Raw genomic sequence first — 25168 nt, 5'->3', positions numbered from 1 at the left:
TACAACTCATAACTTTAAACTATAAAGTATCAGCCAGAAAAGAAAAATTGGCACAATTAAGAGAAATTTGATAATGGTAGAAAAGCGCATACAGACATGACTGGGAGATGATAAGATTATTTTAATTTTCCCATTTGCGCTAGAATTATTTATTTTACAAATCTCCAGATCTTTTATTACTTAAAACCCTCTGCTGAATCATGAAAAGAAGCTTAAGTTAGCAATTTTCTTCTGCAAAATCTAGCTGCTAGCATCTGGTGAACACTTGGATACCTAGTCAGGTCCTATGGAAATGATTATTTTAAGACTCTATTCAGCATGCCTGGGCTTAAAAATCAGCTCGAATCACACTCTGCACATGTATTTTACTCTTGGGGATTTTAAAACCTGGCATTAGTAGCGATGGTTTCAAGGCTTTTGCGGTGGAGATGAGGGTGGGAAATAGGACAATAGGCAGGCTGGACACCCCAACAGCCCCTGTGCTCCCTGAACAGACAGTGACTTCTGCAGATGCCCCCACAGCCCCTGTGGGCCACCAGCCACCAGGCCATCGTGCCCTCCATGGCTTCTCACACTTACATTTAGACTTGGCCCGCCTATGGAATCGAGGACCACCGTCCTTGCTTGTGCCTCCCTGTGGCACGTGTGGGCTGGCTTCTATCTCTTCAGATGCTGCTCCACTTCCAGAACAGCTTCTGAGGTAGGAAAAAAAGAGAATACTTTTACTTAGTTGGAAAGACGACAAGAATATGGGTTATTATCGAAGTGCATTTTTCTGGGATCACAGGATAAATTACATTATAGCAACATATAAATACACATTTCAATAAAAGATGCTGTTATGGACCAGAATTTAAGTGCACGTTTAGTTGATATTAGAGATGTTTGTATGCTGATTCAGAGAGAGAATAATTTTGTGTATTTCTGTGTATGCAAATAGGTGCTTATTTATTTTTAAACACTTACTACCATATATATAATGTTTATTCAAATAAACATTTCTGGTATATGTTTATTGCTTTTCATGGTAATATTATGTGCTCAGTTCAGTTCAGTTCAGTTCAGTCGCTCAGTTGTGTCCAACTCTTTGCAACCCCATGAATCGCAGCACGCCAGGCCTCCCTGTCCATCACCAACTCCCGGAGTTCCCATTAATTTAATTTCTGTTAATACAGATTGCAGATAATTTAGAAAGGATGTGGGCAATTGCTACAGTGGGAGGAAATTTATGGAAGTAATATCTCAGGGAGCAATGTTAGGTTAATTTAAGAAAAGGGATCTGTGCCATCAACATATTTCCATCTAATTTGCATATAATTGTATTTGAATTAGAAATTATTCTCTATTATTTATCAAATCAGGTCTGGTAGGACTTTAATTCAGCAGCACTTTCAGGTTTTTGTTTGAGATTTTTAATTAGAGTATACTTTATAAACCATCTGTAATTTAGACTTTTTACAAGGCATACGGAAGCTTCTCCCCATTTAGTCAGAATTTCAGAAATTTAGCTCTGTGTTTCACATATTAGTCTCTATTTTCTTTTGGTACATTTCACAGAGACTTGTTTAGGAAATATTCTTTATATTTGTCGTTCAAAAAAAGATTTAAACGGAAACTTTAGACACTTAAAAAGATTTGAAAGCCAGGATTAGTTGATTAGGAAATAAATGCAGAATTGGGTTTCTAATTTAGAATTTCTGCATTATGACATAAGTGATATATTCCAGGGCAGTGCTATTCAATAAAACTTTCTGTGATAAAGGAAATGTTCACATTTTGCAGTGTTCAATATGATAGCCACTAGCCACAGATGGCTGTTACGCACTTGAAATGTGGCTAATGCAATTGGGGAAGTGAATTTTTAGTTTTATTTAATTTTAATTAATTCAGATTTAAATATTCACTTGTGGGTAATAGCTATTGTATTGAAGAGTATAATTCTGGAGTTTACATGTATTTTGTATTCAACACAAAATGAGGAAGGACTTGAATGGTTCTAGCTGCTGAAGGCCTCTGTTCCCCAAACACAAGGCCCAGGCTCTGACACCTGAGCTTGTGCCAGAAGAGTGGACCTAGCAGCATTCCGAATTTTGGCTCAACTTGGGAATATTCTGCCATAAAGTTAAAGTTTCGGTTAACCATAGATGATTTGAGAATACTTTGTGTATAGAAACTGTGGCATCTCAGGTGACCTCCCATAATAGAGTTCAGGCTGTAAATGGACGCAAGGGCTTGACTTTCCCAATCCATTGTTTGTGTGGTATGCCTGACAGGCAGTGGAGACAGATACAGAAGAGATACTCCATAAATGTAGCTGCCTCCATGGAAAAGAAACTCTCTCGATTCGAACTAGATCATAGGAACGGGCTGGTATGTACATTAGTACCTCTCTCCAAATCACTCTTCTCTAAATATCTGTTGAGTGCTGCTACGCAAAAGGCCCGAAGCTTAGTGCTGGAGATAAAATGTTAGGAAAAAAGAGATACGAAACCCCACCCTGTGATTAACTGCATTAGACAATAACATTTTCCCCAATGTTTTCTTCTTCCAAAATTCCTTTTTCTTTTCCTGAATGTGGTGGAAATAGGAGAAAGACACACAGGATAAATAGAAACACTGAAGATCGTGATTATGTGTGTCATACATTTTATTCAATTTACTTCTTTCCACACAGCTTTCACAGTTCCATACTGAGAAGGCAAAACCAGTTTTTGAAATGCACCATTGGAAACAGAAAATAACTGAAAAGATCTCAACCTAAATTTTTAGAACATGAGATGACCATCATCATTTAGCATTTATTAAGTTTTTATAATATATATTAACATAGAGTTCTTTCCTCTCTATTAGCTAGAAGAATGTCCTTTAAAATAATGGCTAATTAAATGCTGTTATGGGAGGACACTTTTTTTTTTTTTGCTTTGCCACTCAGAACACTGTAAGAAAGAGTGCTACAATCACATTTATGAAATGAATCATTTTTTTCAATATTTGAGCACCATTGCAACATCTGATGGGAACTACTAGCTACACAGACCAAATGTAGCCCATTGTGTTTCAGTTCATTTTAGAAGAATGAACCAGAAAAGTGCAAAGAACTAAGCAAGAGCTATTTAGTCACACTTCCCTCACTCTCTACAGCAACTGAATAATTAAATGTATGGTTAACCTAAATTTTTAGATGAATTTTCCAACGTGTCACTGATGGAAATTTAAGGATGAAAAGGATTAAAAACTATATTAAATGAGTGCAGCCAGAATACATAGTACTTAAAGCATCTAAAGGCCATATAGTCCTTTCTCTGAATACAGTAACTGATAATGTCCTGAATTTTGTAAACACACAGTATGAAAATAATTTTAAAAAATGAATTACAAAGCAATGGAAGAAATCACAAAGAAGAAGAAAGAAATTAATATAAGCACTTAAAAATCAGTGGCTCTTTAAAAACATTATAAGCAAACAAAAGGTGAAGTGGGATTTGTTTTAATCTTTAAAATATTTAATCCCTCCCACCTCTGTGTTCCCTCCCAGTTAAAATCTGGAAGGGTTTGTGACTACTTTGACCAATAGAGCACAGTGGAACTGATACTATGTAACTTCTGAGACTGGGTCATGAAAGACCAGTTGCTACTTTGTTTCTAGAATATTGTCTTTTGGAATTCTGAGCCACCAGTTAAGAAATCTGACTACCATTAGGCCACCTTGCAGGAGCAGCCAGCTTTTAGGTGCTCCAGGGACAGTGCTCTTGCCTGGAGAATCCCAGGGACGGGGGAGCCTGGTGGGCTGCCGTCTATGGGGTCTCACAGAGTCGGACACGACTGAAGTGACTTAGCAGCAGGGACAATTCGAGCAGAGCTCAGACTTGCTTCTATCCCTGCTATGAAACTAAATATGTGAGTAAAGCCATGTGAGGCCCTCCAAGTCAGCCAATCTATCAGGTAAATAAGCCAAGAGAGAGAAAAAGCTCCCAGCTAAGACCCATAAAATTGTGAGATACAATAAAATGTTGGTTATTTTGAGGCCATTACATTTTCATGTGGCTTGTTATGCAGCGATAGAAAACTGGAGCATACCCGCATGTATGTGTGCTATTTTTACAGTAAAAATTTAAGAAATTGAATGTAAAAGACACCCTGTGAAGTTGTTTGAGAAAATTGACAGTCAATATCCTTTGTATAGAAAGAGCATTTAGGAGTTATCAGGGGAAAGAATTGTAACATTGTGTTAAAAAAGGAGCAATTAAATGAACACAAAATTCACAAAAGAAAAACAAAAAGGCTAAAAAAATGTAAAAAATGTTCAACCTAGTAAGTAAAGGAAATGTGAATTACACAATGGAATTAAAATTTTGGTTATCAAACTGGCAAAAATAAAAAAATATTAAACATTGTTTTGGGTAAAGTGGAGTGTACATAGTACAAATTTTCTGGAAAATAAAGAAATATGTCCAGAGTTTAATGCAGTGAAGTTGGTCATTCATTTAGGACCTGTTTTTGCCCAAGGGCAAGGAAAAACCAGAAACCTCTGTCTCAGCCTTTAAACTGGGACATGCCAATCGATACAATTACTTGCAACGTGTTTCAGCTCAAAAGTGGCCTTCTGTTGAGTCTGCATTTTACTGGTGGTTTAGTAGCTAAGTTGTGTCTGACTCTTGTGACCCCATGAACTGTAGCTCACTAGGCTCCTCTGTCCATGGGATTTCCCAGGCAAGAATATCAGAGTGGGTTGCTATTTCCTTCTCCAGGGGATCTTCCAGACCTAGGGATCCAACCCCCAGCTCCTGCACTTCAGGCAGATTCTTCACCACTGAGCCACCAGGGATTCCCAAGTCTGAAGTATGGAAAACATATAAGGCAGCTCTTCTCTTTAAGTCCAAGCTTTAACCTCCAGCAAGACTGTTGTCGAAGATTTTTAATTGAGAGGCAGCAACACCTGCGGTGTGGACGGCAGCTATTGAAGTAATTCCAGGAGGGTGAGACTGAGTTTGCAGAACTGAGCACTGTTTCCTGTGATACCTTCTTCCTTCAGAGTAGATTCAGAGATAAGGACAGAAGGGTCTTCCTCCTTCAACAAACCCAGGTTCGGGTCTTGGCTCTACTTCATTCGGTGAAAGGCTTTTGGGCTACCCATCACGTCTGCAAAGCTGCTGGCCTGGGACAGAGAGACATGGGAGCTTTGTGTTCTGCTCTGAAACATCAGGGCTGGCAGAACAAAAACTCCAAGGGGTCTCCTCAGTCATCATCTCCATCACCCATCATCTCCTGGGTGATGTCCCTGATGAGGGAGGAAGCTTTGCGGTGAAGATCCAAACGGAGGTAAGGGGGGAGAGACCTTTGAACTTTCCAGAGATCATAAATTTGTTGTCAATGAAGCGAAGCGGCATCGGTTGCCATGATTTTAGCCTTCGGTGGCGCAGAGGCGCGACCCCTGAACTCCGCGTGGGGCTGGCCGCGCTGCTTCAAGGCCAGGAGCCTCTCCCCGGTCTCAGGCTAGCTGGGCCCGAGACAACGCACCGTCTGACAATCAGAGGGCCCGGGCCTGCAGGCGTTCTTCAGGGGCTCCTGACCCAGGTAGAAGGCTTTTCTGCATCTGTAGCATCCAGGCGATGTCAGCAGGTTAGGGCCCAGGCCATAGCCCTCAGATCCAGGTCAGAGATGCTGGGCCGCATCTCCAGGATGCCCGGGAACATGGCTTCAGCTGCAGGTTGGTACCCAGACTTCTCACTACACTTTGAACAGCCTCCTGAGGCTCATTCTACCCGACTGAGACTGTCACATTCTTTCCATTTCCCACGTTTCATCTGGCTTCTGCACTTGAAGGACCAGGCGGCCACAGGGCAGTTCTGGGCGCTCGGGGATGCGGGAGGCTGACTCCTTCCTGTCAGCCTGTATAAAGACCACTGGCTTCTCCTCCTCAGACCCCGGCTCTGGACTTACTGTCCTCACGGCCACTCCTGCCACAGCGTGCCCAGCCTCAACCGCCCTCTTTCCCTCCAAATTTCCTTATGCATAACTGTTCCATAGTTCCAATTGCATGAAAAATATCTACTTTTGCTCTGCCGACAAACACAGCAGATGAGGTGAATTTTGAAAAAAATCTGATCCGCCATTCAACTGCCTAACACCCCCACTCTTGCACCTAATAGCGCCCCTCAGTACTTAGCCTGCCAGACACCTCTGTCCATGGAATTCTCCAGGCAAGAATACTGGAGTGGGTAGCTGTTCCCTTCTCCAGGGGATCTTTCTGACCCAGGGATCCAACCGGGGTCTCTTGCATTGCAGGCGGATTCTTTACTGTCTGAGCCACCAGGGAAGCCCAAGAAAACTGGAGTGTGTAGCCTATCCCTTCTCCAAGGGATCTTTCTGACCCAGGGATCCAACCGGGGTCTCTTGCATTGCAGGTGGATTCTTTACTAACTGAGCTACCACAGAAACCCCACAGCACTTAGATCAGATCTAAACTGCTTTTCTCGTTGAAAGGCCCCATATAATTCTCTCAGCTGACCTCCCCATTCCCCAACACCTCTGTCCCCCTTGCTCTTTGTTCTCCAGCCACACTGGCCTTCTTCTTGTGGGAAATATCGTGCTGGTCCCTGTCTTCAGGCCTCTACTGCTCCCATTTCTGGAATGCTCTTCCTGCAGAACCCTGCATGCTGGGCTCTTCACCATTTAAATCTCAACTTACAGGTCACTTCTGCAGAGAGGTTTTTCTTGACCATCTAATCTAAAGTCAGCCACTCATTTTCATGTATCTCTTACTCCCTTTCATCACACAGTAACCCTTGTACACTTCCTACTTCGTCATACATATTATCCGTTCACAGTCTGCCTCAACAGCAACGCTTCCTCTCTCTCCACTCTCCTTGAGAACAGAGAACTTGTTTCATTCTTAGTAACAGCCCTTGCCTTCCCTCATGGCTCAGTGGTAAAGAACCTGCCTGCCAATACCGGAGATGTGGGTTGGATCTCTGGGTCAAGAAGATCACCTGGAGAAGGAAATGACAACCCACTCCAGTATTTTTGCCTGGGAAATCCCAGAGACAGAAGAGCCTGGTTGGGCTATGGTCCATGGGGTCACAAAAGAGACAGACGTGGCTTAGTGCCTAAACAACAAACAACAACATCCCTTGTGATTGGAACTAGGATGGGCACATGGTAGGTGATTCATAAATATTTGCTGGATGCCTTGCAAATACTTTTTGTATTTTTGAAATACAAAACTTAGCAGTGCAGAAGACACAGCATTTGAAACCATTAAAAAAAACCTGGATGTTGTATGTTATGTGGGCATTTTTCAAAGCTTTGATGGTTCTGATTAAAGTACATTGCTTCAATTAAAAAAAAAAAAAAGAAACAGCCAGCACAAAATCACAACATCATAAAATCATTTCAGGACTGTGATGAGAGCTCCCCTGTCAAATTAGATATTTTCAAAATTAGAGCACCACTCCACAGGCTCCTTGCTTTCACTTAAAGAATGTGCGCCTCCCACCAATGTTTTTTTTTGCTGCTGAACATATGATTTATTCACTGGGTAAACAGCATGTCTTGAAAAACTTCCCTTTCAGCACTGAAAGTGTTGAAAACAGAGTTTCATCTTTTGAGGCTGGTTTAAAACAAACCTCTGGAATGAGGAGATGTCTTACTTGTCCCCTCGAGTGGATGAGAGTTAAAGCTGTTCCTCTTGGTGTCATTCTTTCTGGAATTGCAGGAACCTTAGTGGCTGGGTCTCAGTGGCCAACTATGATTACAAGATTCTACAGAAACAAGATCTGTTTCTATAAAATTCATGAGAAAAATCTAAATTGCTATTTATAAATAGGCCACACCATTTCAGAAGTGATATAACATTCAGACACTCAAGCACAAGTTTTGATATGTGTTTCAACATAGCCTTATCTCTACCAGTTTATAATTTCCTTACAAAGCAGGCAGACCACATTCTTATGATTCTTGAAGGGATGGGAAATGCACATTTACTAAACATGTCCTTTGGGCCAGTCTCCGTGCTAGTAGCAGTTGCAGAGACTCATTTAATCCTGAGAAGTGTGCAACATGTGAGTGAAGGTCATGAGGAGAGACCTCCTGTTCTCTCACATAATATTAAAGAAGATTGATTAATCAGGAATCAGCAAAACAAAAGAACTGCCTATTCTTATCCCACTGACATTATCCCAGGGTTTAGTTCCAAGGTTTTTAAGGGACACTTTATTTTACTGTGCTGATTCATGACAGTTGTCTGGAGCATGGAAAATGTTCATTGATTTTACAGTGTTATTAAATTGGGCACAAGATTTGCATAGGAACACTGTATTTGAGTGGTTTAGAAATTCCAGGGCTTTAGAACAACAATTGGATAAGGTGCCTTCAGGTTCCTGAAAGCTATTTTCACAGTTCCACAGAGTGGTACCTCTGATTTGGTTTCATTAATAATGTTTGGAGAACTGGAGGAAGGGGTCGGCGGGCCATTTCCCTTTCTCCACTCATTTGAAGGAATGCCTTCATCCTTCAGCTAACTTTTTATAAAAATTTAAGGTTGTGTGTCTCAGATAAAACAAGGATTGTGACATTTGTATCTACTGAGATAGGATTAATTCTGAATTAATGACTAAATCCTGATAAGAGAGAGGAAAATAAATCTCATAAGGTTGTACTAAGCTACCACTGAGGGTCTGGATTGTGGATAACTGGCATTCTTTTAAGTACCTTGCAGTTAGAGAGACACTCATTTTCCCTTTTTTTTTTTTTATAAGACCCACGTTATAGTCATACAGTTTACAAACACACAGTATACTTCAAAGAAGCCAAGTATAAATGACCTGGTAGAAAAGAGCATTGAAAAGATCTAAAGATACAAAGCATGTCTGAAATTCCTACTAGTTTGGAATAATGAACAATGAAGTGAGAAATCAGCATGTTGGAGAAGACTCTTGCGAGTCCCTTGGACTGCAAGGTGATCCAACCAGTCCATTCTGAAGGAGATCAGCCCTGGGATTTCTTTGGAAGGAATGATGCTAAGGCTGAAACTCCAGTACTTTTGGCCACCTCATGTGAAGAGTTGACTCATTGGAAAAGACTCTGATGCTGGGAGGGATTGGGGGCAGGAGGAGAAGGGGACGACAGAGGATGAAATGGCTGGATGGCATCACTGACTTGATGGACGTGAGTCTGAGTGAACTCTGGGAGTTGGTGATAGGGAGGCCTGGCGTGCTGCGATTTATGGGGTCGCAAAGAGTCGGACACGACTGAGCGACTGAACTGAACTGAACTGATATGCAAATAAATTTGAGAAATAGTGACTCTAGATAACTGGAGAGCAGAAGGTTCACTGGTTGCAATCTAAAATTAGGTTCTCTAACAAGTGGTGCTGGGAAAACTGGTCAACCACTTGCAAAAGAATGAAACTAGATCACTTTCTAACACCCCACACAAAAATAAACTCAAAATGGATTAAAGATCTAAATGTAAGATCAGAAACTATAAAACTCCTAGAGGAGAACATAGGCAAAACACTCTCAGACATAAATCACAGCAGGATCCTCTATGATCCACCTCCCAGAATTCTGGAAATAAAAGCAAAAATAAACAAATGGGATCTAATTAAAATTAAAAGCTTCTGCACAACAAAGGAAAATAAAAGCAAGGTGAAAAGACAGCCTTCTGAATGGGAGAAAATAGTAGCAAATGAAGCAACTGACAAACAACTAATCTCAAAAATATACAAGCAACTTATGCAGCTCAATTCCAGAAAAATAAATGACCCAATCAAAAAATGGGCGAAAGAACTAAATAGACATTTCTCCAAAGAAGACATACGGATGGCTAACAAACACATGAAAAGATACTCAACATCACTCATTATTAGAGAAATGCAAATCAAAACCACAATGAGGTACCACTTCACACCAGTCAGAATGGCTGCGATCCAAAAATCTGCAAGCAATAAATGCTGGAGAGGGTGTGGAGAAAAGGGAACCCTCCTACACTGTTGGTGGGAATGCAAACTAGTACAGCCACTATGGAGAACAGTGTGGAGATTCCTTACAAATTTGCAAAAAGAAATACCTTATGACCCAGCAATCCCACTTCTGGGCATACACACCGAGGAAACCAGAATTGAAAGAGACACATGTACCCCAATGTTCATCGCAGCACTGTTTATAATAGCCAGGACATGGAAACAACCTAGATGTCCATCAGCAGATGAATGGATAAGAAAGCAGTGGTACATATACACAATGGAGTATTACTCAGCCGTAAAAAAGAATTCATTTGAATCAGTTCTGATGAGATGGATGAAACTGGAGCCGATTATACAGAGTGAAGTAAGCCAGAAAGAAAAACACCAATACAGTATACTAACACATATATATGGAATTTAGAAAGATGGCAATGACGACCCTGTATGCAAGACAGGAAAAAAGACACAGATGTGTATAACGGACTTTTGGACTCAGAGGGAGAGGGAGAGGGTGGGATGATTTGGGAGAATGGCATTCTAACATGTATACTATCATGTAAGAATTGAATCGCCAGTCTATGTCTGACGCAGGATACAGCATGCTTGGGGCTGGTGCATAGGGATGACCCACAGAGATGTTATGGGAGGGGGGTTCATGTTTGGGAATGCACGTAAGAAGTAAAGATTAAAAAAAAAAATAAAAAAAAATAAAATTAGGTTCTCATAATGCAACTTGAGATCATTGACAGGAAGTAGTCAATGAAATTTTCATTCTAGGTATATCCTCTTGACACTTGCAATTGACAAAAATGTATCACCCTTTCCTAGAAGTTCCTCATCCTTGCTGAGAAATTATAGCCCCTTCAAATGAAACTGTTAGATAAACTTTCAGACAGGATAAAATATTAATAATATAATGGCTATTCAAGGTATGTTCAGAGGTCTAAACAACTGAGTTCAGGAAAAAGACTAAGGGTGTGTCTTTGTAAGGTCAATATTCAAGAAGAATCTAGCATAGAGTCTCTTCCGTTATTCAAATATTTTGCATTATATAGCAATGCTTAAATTGAACCAAAAAGTGCAAAGTAAGTGAATTCTTTTTTTAGGGCTGACAGTATTTTGAAACTTTGCATTCAATCATCTGGTCATCTGCATTATGATTCATTAATATATTCATCCATTTAATTAAATAATTGAGTAATTGATTAATTAAACATCATACATCATCTAAGATGACCTGTGAAGTGAGTTGTTTGAGGCAAGTGAAAAAAAAATGGCTTGGGTGAGTAAAATTTGATTTAGTTTCACCTCCAGTTAAAAGTGGATTTATGCTTATCGAAGACTAATTGATGATACTGAGTCAATAACAGATGCCCCTCAAATAAGCATTTTATGTACCTTTGAAATAAATGTGGAAAACTTCAAGTGTCCCTTAATAGTCCCTTGCCTGTGGAGTAACTTTGGTGCAGACCATGGCATAAAGAAGCAGGAAGGAGAAAAAAACGTGCTCTGCATATTTGGGGTGTGGACGAGGTTCTAAAATACTCCAGACAAAGATGGCAACCCAACTCTCAGGACGTCAGAACATGGGTGAGCTCCATTTTAATGGGAAAATACTGACTTCAGTGTTCTTAATTACAGTTTTTTTGTTTTTGCATTTGCATGTGGTGGTTCCTTTTACTCCCATAACAATCAAACATATTGCCCATAGTCCAGGGTCAAGTTGGATTTCCAGAGATAACCTTCTCAGAAGAATTGCTCTAAATTTAGCTATAACTCAGCAGTAATAGTAATAGCTATTAGTTATTGAGGATGTCTTATACGGCAGGCTCTCTGCTCAGCATAATTTATATATATATCTTATATTATTTAATTCATACTATGATTCTACAATAAAGCAATCTCTTATATTTAAGATAATTTAATAACATCTCAAGTTAACTCATTACACACACACATATTTTGAAGATAGAGTTTATGTTTTACTCCCCTTTCTCTGCCCAGAACACAAGTGGCTCATAATTGAAAGTGAAGTCGCTCAGTCGTGTCCGACTCTTTGCGACCCCATGGACTATAGCCCACCAGGCTCCTCTGTCCATGGGATTTCCCAGGCAAGAATACTGGAGTGGGTTGCCATTTCCTTCTCCAGGGGATCTTCCCAACCCAAGGATCGAACCCGGGTCTCCCACATTGGGGGCGGACGCTTTACCATCTTAGCCACCAGGGAAGCCCCAATAATTGGGGTAATTGGGCTCATAATTGGTACCTAGAAAGTATTGATTGAATTAAATGAAATGTCAGTGCCTGTGCTTTTCCTGGGCTTCCCTGGTGGCTCAGAGGTTAAAGCGTCTGCCTCCAATGTGGGAGACCTGGGTTCGATCCCTGGGTCGGGAAGATGCCCTGGAGAAGGAAATGGTAACCCACTCCAGTATTCTTGCCTGGAGAATCCCATGGACGGAGAAGCCTGGTAGGCTACATACAGTCCATGGGGTCGCAAAGAGTCAGACACGACTGAGCGACTTCACTATGTCACTATGTGCTTTTCCTGAGAGATAGGCTTTTATCACTCATTTTGTCCTTTGATGTAGCTTTGAAGACTCTTGGGGATGAACAGGCATTGGGAATATTTAACCCAGCTATGAAACATGGATCAACTTGTCTCTGTCTTCTTGGGTTAATGAAGAAGGCTGGCATAAAGTCAGGTTGAAGGGGGATTGTGCAGGGATTGGTAGGAAGGGAAAAATACTGATTCTGGTGAAAATATCTGGGTTGCAAACATAAAGAAATAAGAAAGTCAAAAGACTGGACTTGACAGTCTTCTGTGGAGTGTCTTAAATTGAACAGATGATGCTCTGAGCTGACAGAATCAGCAAGACCGTGTTTATACACAAGAGAAAGGAGGGTCATGGTGTTGGGAAAGCTCTCAAATGAATAAGGTCTTGCTTTCTATACGTTTCACACCCTGGTTTATTAGATTTTCCTGTTGTTGATTGGACACTCGTCCATACTGCTCAGTTTCTGATGGTCCCAGACTGTCCTTACGGCTTTGGTGTGCTGCATATTGGAAGATTATGGGATGACATCGAGTCTAAGAACTGAGTCTTAGTCATCTCCCTCCAACTTTGATTAATCCATGGAGTTCATTGATTGATCGAGGATCCAGGCATGCCAGAAATTGTCACTGTCAGCCACAGTGTAAATGTGCTGTGTTGTGCAAAGCAAATTAAACAGACTCCATGTGTCTCCTCCAGGAGCTCACAATAAAAACCAGGCAATAGATGTGTGAACACAATGGGGCAAACAGATGCTCAGCTGTATAAACAAAGAAGTACAACAAATTAGAGAATTTTGGTATGAACTATGAGTGCAAGTGCTCTTGTTTGTGCTATGGAAGTGAGGGGAGGTTCCGCAAGTTGCAGAGAACTCGCTGAAGTCTGTATGAGGGTAGGGAGCATGTGGATGGTGATAAAGGTGGGATCACCCTGCTTCTTTCAGTTAGGAGGGAAACAAGTGTTCCTTTGCAGTGGGGGGAGAATTTTTTTTTTCCTTCCCAGGTATTTGCTCTGAAGACACGTGTATTTCTACTTAGGTCTAGGTTCTTCTAAGAGATTTGGTTAGAAGGAAAGTAAAATGTATTAAGCAAGGAATAGCCTGCCAGAGAGATTTCATAAGCCTTCTTTCCACTGGAAACCAGGCTAAAAAGAAAATAAAAACCAGAGTCTATTATAATTGTACATTCCACTTTTAATCAGCTAGCATATGCCAATTGATTTTTCAAGGAAATGATTACTTTGGGTGAATTTTTTTTTTTTTTAATAAGGGGCAACACTTTTTGTCATTGTCTAGCACTTGCTGTCTCTGACATCTCGGATGAATGTTGTCAGGAATTAATCTGGATTTACAGAGTTCAGCTAAAAGTGAATTCCAGGTAGGTCTCTACCTCAGCTACCCTGGACTGATAGGTATCTCTCTTCCCTAAAATATATCCAGATAGGGGATTCCTCCCCAGGAACCTTTTACAAGGTTTATAAAGTCTTCACTGCCAATAAGATCTTTCAATCTAACTTAAATTCCTTTGGTTGTAATTTAAATTCATTTCCTATTCTTTCCTCATTAAGAAGTGGGAACTATCTACAACAGTCATTCTTCTGAATACAGTGGTTAAACACACACTTCAGGCTTCTTTCTTTCCTGGATTTTCTGTCTATTTCAGCTGTCATCTATTTATATATATTTTTTCCTGTCTCATTTATCTAGTCCCAATCAGGTCTTATTTATTGGGTCATAAAAATATAAAAGAACATCGGAATTTATATTTTGCTTTTTTTGAAATGGGTGAGATGATAGTCTCAACCTATTAATGGCCACTTCCCAGCTCTTAATCCCTTGGACAAGAATTTACCTGTAGATGGCGCAGTGGGTTGAGGAGGGGTATCTTGTTTTTCGCAACTATAAAGTGAGACAATGGACAAAATATTTTTAAGGTTTTGTGTACTTTTACTGTTCAACAATCCCATGGATAAGTTCTAAGTATCCTTTGGCCCCAAAAAGCAGCTATTTTCCCTTAACTAACACCATTCTTACAATAGCAGTAATCCTATGTATGTTAATGTGTCATCCAATGACTGATTTCTACAGCAAGAACCTCTAAACTCTGTTTAACATTTTTTTATTGAGGTATAACTTACATAGTTTAATATAGGTCTTCTTGGGTACCTATTTCTACTTCTATGATACATTAATGTCAACGGGTATGAGTGTTTGTATATGCTAAGTCATTTTCCAGTTTATTATAGCCTGAATATTTTTGCAAGGCCACTGATAACATATATGAGTTTTTTCATTAAGTTGGTTTTAGGCCCCTGGAAAGGAGTCTGTAATTCCCCATCTTCTCTATCCACATGGATATGCTTTCCATCTTTCATGCCCTGGGTTCTTTTAAACCACATACTAAAACAAGTATATTGAGAATATGATGACACATAGGATTCTCTTTAAAAGACATTCTTTTATTTCAAACACTTAAGTAGCATGGAATATTTTATTTATTTATTTTATTTTTAAAATTACCTAAGTATGATAATGCATTTACAGGAGATTTGTATATAGTGGAACTATATGGAACTTTGTTCTCTTTTTTCCGAGCATGGAATTTTTAAAAAATTTACATTATTGAAAGAACTTTCAAAAGTAGGGCATTGAAAAAAGTCCATGGCAAAAATATTTTTGGGGTGGATCTCTTTCTCCAAATGATTATATATTGAATGATCAATTTTCACTTCATTTCCTTTTAAACTTCTGCTGAACTTTGAATTAAGCATCAAAAGCCATATCAGAGTTAGCCACAGCACCTCCCTGACTTAAGAAACCCAGTGTCTGCTAAAATATTCTCAGGGATTTTATAAGAAAGATGGATACTTTCATCTGCCCTTTTGCATTTTCCTGCATTAGCCTGGTTTTTGCTTGCTTGACTCGAAAAATATTCTTCAACAAACCTCATGACTAATTAAGTAAGGGAAGTCTGTAGTTAATCATATTCCAGATATCAAAAAAGAATGGATATTTGTATAAACATGAGCCATTCTTTTTCTATTGCCAGGTTGTCAGCAATTTATTTTCTGTCTCAAACAACAAAATCTACCTGATTTTAAGTCTCTCCTTTGCCCTCCTGTGGGGATCACCAGGCCCCTCTCTTCTCCCTTCAGCCCTCTGTACCTAGGCTGAGACCACAGCTTTCATACCAGCTGAACATAGAGCATGTGCTCTGCACTCACTGGCTGGCTGACTGGACTGCTCAGCAATCAGCTGACGTTTTTAACAGTTCTTTTCATGCCTTTGTCCCATCTTGCACCGCATAACTCACATAGCATGTCTCTGAGTGATATTTGCACTTTTCACCCAGTAGGCGTTCCTCCTGGCTTGGTGCTAGAGTTGATGGTGAGTAAGGGGCATGGCGTGCCTGAGCGCCTATCTTAGTGCTACTCCCTAATTCTAAGTGGTCTGAGAATGCTCCCTGCCACGCCTTTCATCATTTCAGCTCTTTCTTTTTGTCCAGTTTCCCACTCTTCCTCTCCTGCCGCTTGTTTTCCTGTCTTCCCTTCCTCGTCCTCTCACCACACCAAAATCACAAACAGAACAGCACAGAACTAAGTGGGGCTAAAGGAATCGTGATGGAGTCTTTCCTCCCGCTTGTTTTCATTCTCCAAAATTCTTTATCATTCTTTTAAGGTCTTGACTTAAATAATTTGCCTCCCTCTCTGGTTTTAACTTCAAAAACAAAGACTGCCTTTTCTTATAGTCCAGGTGGTGATAGTGGTAAACAACCTGCCTGCCAGTTCAGGAGATGTAAGACACTCGAGTTCAATCCCTGGGTTGGGAAGATCCCCTGGAGGAGGGCATGGCAACCCACACCAGTTTTCTTGCCTGGAGAATCCCATGGACAGAGGAGCCTGGCAGGTCGTCCATAGGGCTGCATAGAGTTGGACATGACTGAAGTGACTTAGCACACACACAGAGACTAGTACTAGGTTCCAGTTTTTAGATCATAGCCTATTTTTTTTTTCAAATTTTTCCTAATACCTTAACCACTAAGGAGTTCATTCTGCAAAGATAAACCAATTCACACCTGGTTTAGTGATGGAAAAGATTGTTTGAATTTAGGTTTTCTCAGGTAATTATGCCAACCGACCTGACACATTTATATAAAAGACTGCTTTTTGGTGAATATAAAATTCCCATGAGGTCTCCAGCTGAAAATCTATGTGTCATTATTATTATTATGTTATTCTTACTCAGTGTTATCACCTTGAATTCTAAGAAGAAAAATTTGGGTTAGCTGGGAGACCATCTAGGAAGTCCAGAGTAATGTAGTATATACATGCAGAATAAAAACTGGAATTAACATGTTAAATGGAAGGTAAGTAGGATTGCAAAACTTTTTCTTTTGCTCCACATCTCACTACTTATCTTCTTCCCTGAACATTCTCTGCCTGTCATTTAATATTAGAAGATAATAGAAGATACACTCATTGATGAGGTTGAGTCAACCATGTACAAAAAGTTAACCTGCCTCTTTGCTATAAGCTTAAGAGAGAGATTAACCGTTGAATCATAGTATGGTATTGTGGAGGTAATCAGATGAGAAATTCTGTGGCAAAAATAACAGATCCTATTGGATCTACTCATGCTAAGAACTTCTACCCACAGGCTTTGGGTTCAAAAGGTTCAAGATAGCTTTGAGCTTAGAAACCACTGACAAAAGATGGTCAAAAACAGGCCTGGATCTGAAAACCATAAGTGATTATTGTTTTAGCAATGTGGACTTGCAAATAGGCCAATAAATATCAAAGTTAATGTTTCTCAAAGCAAATGGTAGAACTCTGAGAACCAGTGAGATGGAGGAAGCCACCAGTCATCATTCTAAAGCCATTTAAATGGCTGCATGGCTATGAGGATGGGGTCCCCACTGCACTCAGAACCCACTGACCTCTGGCTCCTCTCTCTCCCTCATTTCATTATGTTGAGTGACACTGGTCAAAGGAAATGACCACGCCCTGTCCCATGTTATCAGATCCTTCACATCTCAATCAGGATGTCACTTTTTCCGAGAAGGCATTGTGGTTTCCTTGAGTTTGGACTAGATGTTCCTCATGTTGTTTTTGAGTTGCTAAGTAACGTCTGACTCTTTGCGACCCCATGGACTACAGCACGCCAGGGTTCCCTGTCCTTCACTATCTCCCAGAGTTTGCTCAAACTTATGTCTGTTGAGTTGGTGGTGCCATCCAACCATCTCATCCTCTGTTGCCTTCTTCTCCTCCTGCCCTCAATCTTTCTCAGCATCAGGGTCCTCATACCTTCCCCCATATGCCCTGTACTATCTTGCCAGAGCAGTCAACCTGGATCAGAATTGCTGTTGACTTGCCTCCCTTCCCCACAAGGCCTTGCTTCCTCCTGAAGGTTAGGATATCGTCTTGCTCACTGTTGTATTCTGGGTTCCTGCCACACTGTGAAGTTTTGGTGAGGAGTAAATGCAATCAGTTGTTCATTCATCAGTTATATACTCAGTGCCTGTGTGGGCTAGGAGCTCCTATTGGTGCTTGAAACATATTAATGAACACACTTACACATTTTTACAAAAATTATATCTACTAAAATATATAAACTGCTTAGCACGGTGCCTGACATATAAGTATTTAATAATGATTATAATAGTAATGATAAATAACTAATATTTACTGAGTGCTTACTGTGTGTGTCATACATTTAAAGTGTTTTTTTCATGTATTGTCTTGTTTTAATCCTTATAACAAATCTGAGTTAATACTATTATTTTTCCCGACTTTTCCCTACTTAATAGATGAGGAAAGTGAGGCAGTAATGTTAAGTGACTTGCCCACACAGTTAACATGTTGCGAACCCAGAATTCAAAGCCAGACTGTTTGACTCTTGAATCTGGGCTTTTAACTTTTTATTATGTTTATTTAATGGTCTGTAAGTATTGCCATCATGATGCACTCAATAAATGCAAGCTAAAAGAAAATAAGCGAGGATAAGAAATATTTTCCTAAGATGTGCCAGGTGTCACTTCATGTCTATATAATGAAGCTGTGGCATTCTGGTACAACTAAGTATGCAATTGATTTTTTAAATAATTTTGGCTCATAGAGGTTCATATTATTCATCTTTCATCACATGGATTCAATAAAACTTTTCTTACCCCACGAGAAAAGTTTCAAGTCTTACGAGCAGACTTATTGCCAGAAATTGACGCTGCAGAAGTGGAAATCTCATTTAAAAACAGCTATCAGTCACCTGGGAAGTCTCAAGTGGATTTTCTCCACATTTCAAAGAAAGGATTGTAGGATGGGATTAGGAGAGGCATATCTGCTGTCCTTTCCTGCCCTCCCTAATTAGTTCTAATTAGTTCAAAACCTCAATCAAACTTTACAGTTTTAAGTTTTTGTATTAGCTTTTGTGGATTCTCAGAAGTTAATCAAGAATGGTTAAAGAAACAAGTAAAAGCTTGTTCTCTCTGCCCCCTGCCCAATCAACTGAGTGTTAATGAAATGCCTCTGAGTCCGTCCATCACAGTGTTCTGCTCCCCTGCAGTTACATAAGCCTAAGTCATTGTCTTCAAGGGGCCATAAGTCTGATTGAAAAGATAATATGCACACAAGAAACAATGAGGAGAACATCATGCCAGTAGTAATTGTGTTCCCTCTTGTGAGCTAGCTTTGGGAACTGTAAGAGTTCAGAAGAAAGGGAGATTGATGCCGCCAGACAAGTGAGGGGCGATATTGTGGGAGAGACGGAAAATTAGGTTGCATGACCTTATAAACACCACTTGTCTTAGCTGGGCCTCAGTTTCCACATCTGTAAAGAATAAACTGAGCCATTTCATTTCTAATAACACTTTGAACTCAAAGACTTGTGACTTTATGACTCTCTTTGCACTTTTGCACCCATGCGATCTTTTATGATAGATAAACTAGGATGGATTTTTCAGATTAAACTCAAAACAGCCTGAGTTTCTCTTAAGTGGATTGTTCTAGAAGGTATGTTGGATGTCCTATCTTTGTGTGGTCACAAACAATTCAATCATAAGATTAAAGATTTTAAGCCTTTCCAGGGTTAGGCTGAAATGGAAAATAATGTTCAGTCACTTATTACCTTTATATAAATGGAGTGATGTTGTTGATGATAATAATATACACTATTTATTGAATGCTGATTTTGTGCCAGGAATTTTATATGATATATGTATAATTTATATAATAGCCCTCCATGTATCTTCCACTTATTGTGCAAAACACAGAGTTTTGATGACTTTCCCAAACTCACCTAACTCACCAGTAGCAATGCTGAGATTTAGTTCCAGGGCTGTCCACACACAAACCTATGCATTTTTTTTTTTTTTTAAACTAGGAATGTCTCTGCTCAGTGAAGGATTAAGGGGCAAAAACTGCTAAAACTTAACATAGGTGCTAGTTCTGAATACAGCCGGGAAAATCTGGAGCACATAAGAAAGATGAAAGAGTTAGGCCCCTTAGAAATAATTAGGACTTTTGTATTCCCTATTATGTTTAGGCCAGAGAGTCAAATACCATGGCTGGAATTTAAAAGGGACTGAACAATCTTATGACTAATAATAGCATTTGTAGTCATGAGGATTGAGGCAAAAAGGGAGCAAACAGTAAGCTTTAAGGTCAAACATTCAGCACCAAGGGGTTAGCAAAATACTTTTCTTCCTAAGTTCAAATGTCATGCAAAGAAATGCTGAGGGTTGACTGCAACTGTGGCTTGTGCCATTGAGAGGGCTTCTGAGGGGGGTGAGGTGAGTCATCTGGTATGACAGGAAGACCACCTACTTGCTACATTTTTTCATCTGGGTTTCTATTTTTTCCAGCATTGTTGACAAGGTGTAATGACTGAAATTCTTATTATTTAATAAGCTTCCTTCTTGTGGCACATTTTAGAGCATGCATAAAAACTGTCATTAGAAGAATCTATGTGTTATGTTCACAGAGTTAATGAATTTGCATTTTGGTTCTAATCATTTGGACAGAATGTTTCTCTTAGAAGTAGTTTTTTCCAGTGCAACTCCCTGGGTGCTTTTTCAAGAGGCTGGTCTGATGGATAAACTTTCACAGGCTGAAGGAATTCAGATAAACAGGGTGCTTCCCAACCAACATGAGAATTAGAGTGTTCAGGGAGGTCTTTTACATATGTTCAAAGACCAATCAGTTGCAGTTAATATGTTTACTAAGAGAATGATTACCCTACTCTATACCAGGCTAACCATCTCCAGTATTATTGCCTGGAGAATCTCATGGACAGAGAAGCTATAGTCCACGGGGTCACAAACAGTTGGATAGGATTGAGTGGCTGAGCACACACATGGCAGTCTGCTTCTGGCCCGATAATTACTAACCTGTGTAGGCCAGGGTATGGTAAACTCATGTCACACACCAGGTTTAATTTAGATTCCAAAAGGTTATCACCTAGTCAATAAACAGTTTGCTGATTGTAAATTCTTCCACCTTTAGATGAACGGGGTTCTACTAGTATAAAGTGTTCTTACTTTAATAAAGGCAATCTAACAAGTGCCCCAGAATGAGTGTGTAAGACCTTTTAATTCTGTTTCCTAATCTCCATGGAATATGGAAATGCAATAGGCTGTTCAGAGAGGCAGTCTCCAGGAGTCCACTAATCTTTGCAGATTGTTTAAGAGAGCAAACATTTTAGGTCCTGACCCTAACCCTACTTTTAGCATTCCCATTTAATGACTTAATCAGGTTGCTCATTTTAAGGAGCAAAGGAGGACTGCAAAATCAAAATGCAAGCCTTCATTTATTCGTTCATTTCCTCAGATACTGAGGAGAATTATTTTCTATTTGCTGACAGTTCATGTATCTCTGACTCCAACACATTTTTTCTTGTTTTGAGATGCATGCAGAAAAGATTTGCATTGAAAAGCTGTCATTCTAGAGGGGTAGGATGGGAGGGAGGAGGAAAGCTCAAGAAGGAGGGGATATGCATATATACTTATGGCTGATTCACATCATTGTAAGGAAGAAACCAACACAACATTATAAAGCAATTATCCCCCAATTAAAAAAAAAAGCTGTCATTACAAATGCTAAGGGCTGAAAGCATAAATAGCATCTTGTATCTCAAGAAAGCAAGGAATAAAATAAAAAACCAGTTAACAGTTATCCTGCCTACCTGGTTTAGGATTATTCTTACAGAATCAGTATAGGAAATGGCTCAACCACCTACCCCATTGTGTAAGCCCAACGCTTCAGAGTCATTCTTAGTTCTCTTCTTTTCCTCATCTCCTGTATCTAAATCATCATAAGACCTCTCAGCTCTCTCTTTAAAAAGTTTCATTGCTATGTTTACCTCTTACTGTCTCCACTACTAGTCCAAGCCACCATCATTTCTCATTTGTTTACGTAACAATCTCTTAAATGTTCTTTCTGTCACTCTTGAACTTTGTCTTGATCTTTGCTATACTCCTGAGCCTAAAATCAGGCTCAAATATTTGTTGAATGAATGAATGGATAGATGGATGGATAGAGAGATGAACGATGGATAGATGGATGGAAACAGATCCTTGGGATTGTTGCCATTGAACACAAGGGAGTTGCTTACAGGTGGCAGACATGTGTTTAAAGCTGCAGTAGCTCCAGAACAAAGGTCAGTTCCTCAGATAGATTCCATTTCCTCGTCTTGTCTGCTGAAGTTTCGGGAAGCACTGGACACCTACATCAAGAGCTCCAATGAGTCATTTGTTTCCTTGAGAATCTGGAAAGTTTATGGGACTGACTTTAGAAACTGCTTCCTTCCAGCCAGCTGGTCCTAATGTGTATGCTTTACTTTCATGGTGAAGGGTGCCCTTGGGGGAAAAAGAATGTCATCTTACTTTGAGGTGGGTCAGGTTTTAGGAAGTCCAGTAGAGCACTAAGTTGAAAACAGATGGTCTGAATACAAAAAGAGCAGAGCTACTTGCATTTTAGCCGCAACTGTGTGGTGGTGGTCTCTGGCCCACTAGCAGTAAATACATGTGTTTTCAGATGTGTCCAGGGAGAACAATGTCAGGGGCTCTCAGTTAAAATGTGGAAATCTGAATTTGTCATCCACATGTATCAATGGTTAGGCTCCCAGTTGGATGTGTTTTCCATTTGCCTGATTTTAAGTGTTAAACTGGAGGTACATCCAGACTGCCTTTTTTCCCCTCCCCTCTCATCAGAGCCAGAAGCTCTCGGCCTCCTGTTTTTATACAGGAAATCAGCTTAAGTAAAACAGCTTCTCTCCATAAGATCAATCCTCTAGTGACCAGTCTGGGGCAAGTTGTCTCCTCCTGTGCAACTATACACTCCATATTTCAACAGAATACTGTTAACATTTCTTCTAATTGTATTTTTTTCTCCCCAGAAATCCATTCCCAGAGCCTATAATACTCTTAAGTGGTAAGCCAAGCAATTAGAGTGGCAACTTTATTCAAACAACACCCCTGCTCTTTGAGAGAGGGATTAAACAGGGCTCCTGGGCAGCTGTCTGGCAAGGTGCTTAACTCCAAAGAAGTTGCCCGGTGCCTAGGATCAATGTCTGAAAGAATGCTTTAGAGAGAAGGCATTGAAGGTCTTAACTCATGCAGTATGCAAGTAACTTTGCTGTAGAGTTTATAGCTTTATTCCATAGAAGCCCGTGGATTCTGTTTTAGGAGGTGCTAAAGCAATTGCCATTTAACAAGCGTTAGCTGTACCGTTTTCTCTCATCCTTAGTCCCTTTCTTGAAGGAGCATCTGGTATCTAGCAAATTCTTAGGATAGCAAACAAAGAAGTGATATGTCCTGTTCTGCGTGCGTGCATGCTAAGCCACTTTATTCGTGTCCGACTCTATGCAACCCTATGGACTGTAGCCTGCCAGGCTCCTCTGTCCAGTGGGATTCTCCAGACAATACTGAGTGGGTGGCCATGTCCTTCTCCAGGGATCTTCCCAACCCAGGGATTGAACCCACGTGTCTCATGTCTCCTGCCTGAGCAGGTGGGTTCTTTACCACTAGCACCACCTGGGAAGCCTAATTCCATCTTAAAGCTTAAAGAGGCTGCTTATGGGGCATGAGAAGATTCTGAATGGTGGAAAGTGGAAGGGATAACTCTTGGTTAAGCTTGATGTACTTTGTGCTATTCATTCAGGCTCTTTTCTTACTGTGTGTGTGTAATGTGTGTGTGTACTTGAATGTCTGTGTTTCTTAGTTTATGTAAGATGGGGACAAGAAGAAATAACTTTCAAGGCTGTAATTGGGATCAACCGAAATCAGGTTTGCAAAAGCACACAGCAGAGGCATGGCCCAAAACAAGGGCTCTGTGAATGTCAGGTGCTATTATCAAGAGTTTTTATTTCTATTTTCTCCCTTGCTCACGTTGAACATTGTTCTCAGTATCACTGGGATTTTTCTTTCTCAAAATTTGAGCCACAAAGGCATCCAAAGTCTCCTACTGGGGTGAACAGTTTGCATGGAAAGAGGGGTTTCCAGAGATGCTAGACCTTCAGGGCCCAAATCAAGAAGGACCTGGGCCAATCAGGCTGGAGAATCACTCCACCTTTGGGAAGATCCCATGTCTGATTCCCAGTTCCGTGAGGTCTTCCTTAGGCTAGGCAAGCCTTCAAAAAACAGTCACTCTGATGCTCTTTGAAATCCACCTTGTTTCTGAAAAAGCTTTAGATCTTTTCCCTTACATCATCTCTGCAGACATGGGGCAAAAAAAGAGTGCCAAGGAGAGCGGGGTTCTCCACACATCTTCAGCTGCTTTTCAATTCAAGGCTTAGAAATCATGGGCCCAATGTCCGGCAGGCTGGAAGGTGGACTATGGAGTGGATTCAGGATAAACTGAAATGACTTTTGCCATTGGGTTGGCCAGTACATGTTGCCAAGTGGTTTTCCCCTCAACTTTAAACAGATCAGTGTTAGAGGGGAAATGTACTCCATATGTTACTCATGCCTTTGCCCTCAATTCACAAAAATGCCATCTTCTCAGAGAAGTAGAGTTTCCAGGAATTGTCTGGGATCTTTTTCCTCCAAGAAATTACCACTTGAATAATCACAAATAACTCAGTTTTCCTTCACTCGTTCGAGGTGGGAATAATAAGATCTGACTTTGGCTTAGCAAATTTTCTTGTAACCTTTCAAAATTTCTCATTCCAAAGTATAACTTTGTTTTTTTTCCAGAGAGCATAGGTTTTCTGTTTTGTTCACTTCCATGTTTACCTGAATTTAATAGAAGTTGACAAAAACCTGACAGCCTCAAATATATTTTATTAGTGGAAAGAAAAGTTGCTTCTATTTATTGATAGCATCAAAATGTGTGTTTTTTTTTTTTTTAAACCATCCTCAGTTTGGAGAAATAAACCATCATTAAGAAGGTAGATGGGTAGAAAATATTATCCCTGCTTTGCTGATTTTTTTTCCTAAAAAACATTCTGTTAGAAAGGAACCATACTACTTAGCTTATTATTAAGTTCTAGCCCATGTTCTTTCCCTCTGATCAAAAGTAAAATTCACCTGTTTTCCCATGACCTCATCAATTGCCTCTAAGTTCTGATGTGGTTCAGTTTGTCAATGGTCTAGGACCAGACAGGCTTGGCATTCTTTGTCATTTATAAGTCAGGGGTACCACCCCCACCTCCCCCAGGTATTAG

General features: G+C 40.2%; 1 protein-coding gene across 2 annotated transcripts in view; it reads right to left on the bottom strand.

The window, feature by feature from the left end:
- COL8A1 (collagen type VIII alpha 1 chain) overlaps positions 1–25168 on the bottom strand; it is a 167563-nt gene that overhangs the window by 60813 nt on the left and 81582 nt on the right. For both annotated transcript variants that reach the window (XM_018058129.1, XM_005674830.2), the window contains one exon: positions 580–695. The gene's annotated coding sequence lies outside the window, so the exon portion shown is untranslated. The remainder of the gene's footprint in view (positions 1–579; positions 696–25168) is intronic.

This window comes from Capra hircus, chromosome 1, assembly GCF_001704415.2.
Source record: "Capra hircus breed San Clemente chromosome 1, ASM170441v1, whole genome shotgun sequence".
Classification (NCBI taxonomy): Eukaryota; Metazoa; Chordata; class Mammalia; order Artiodactyla; family Bovidae; genus Capra; species Capra hircus.
The sequence above is the reverse complement of the archived record's forward strand: the minus strand, read 5'-3'. Positions and strand labels throughout refer to the sequence as shown.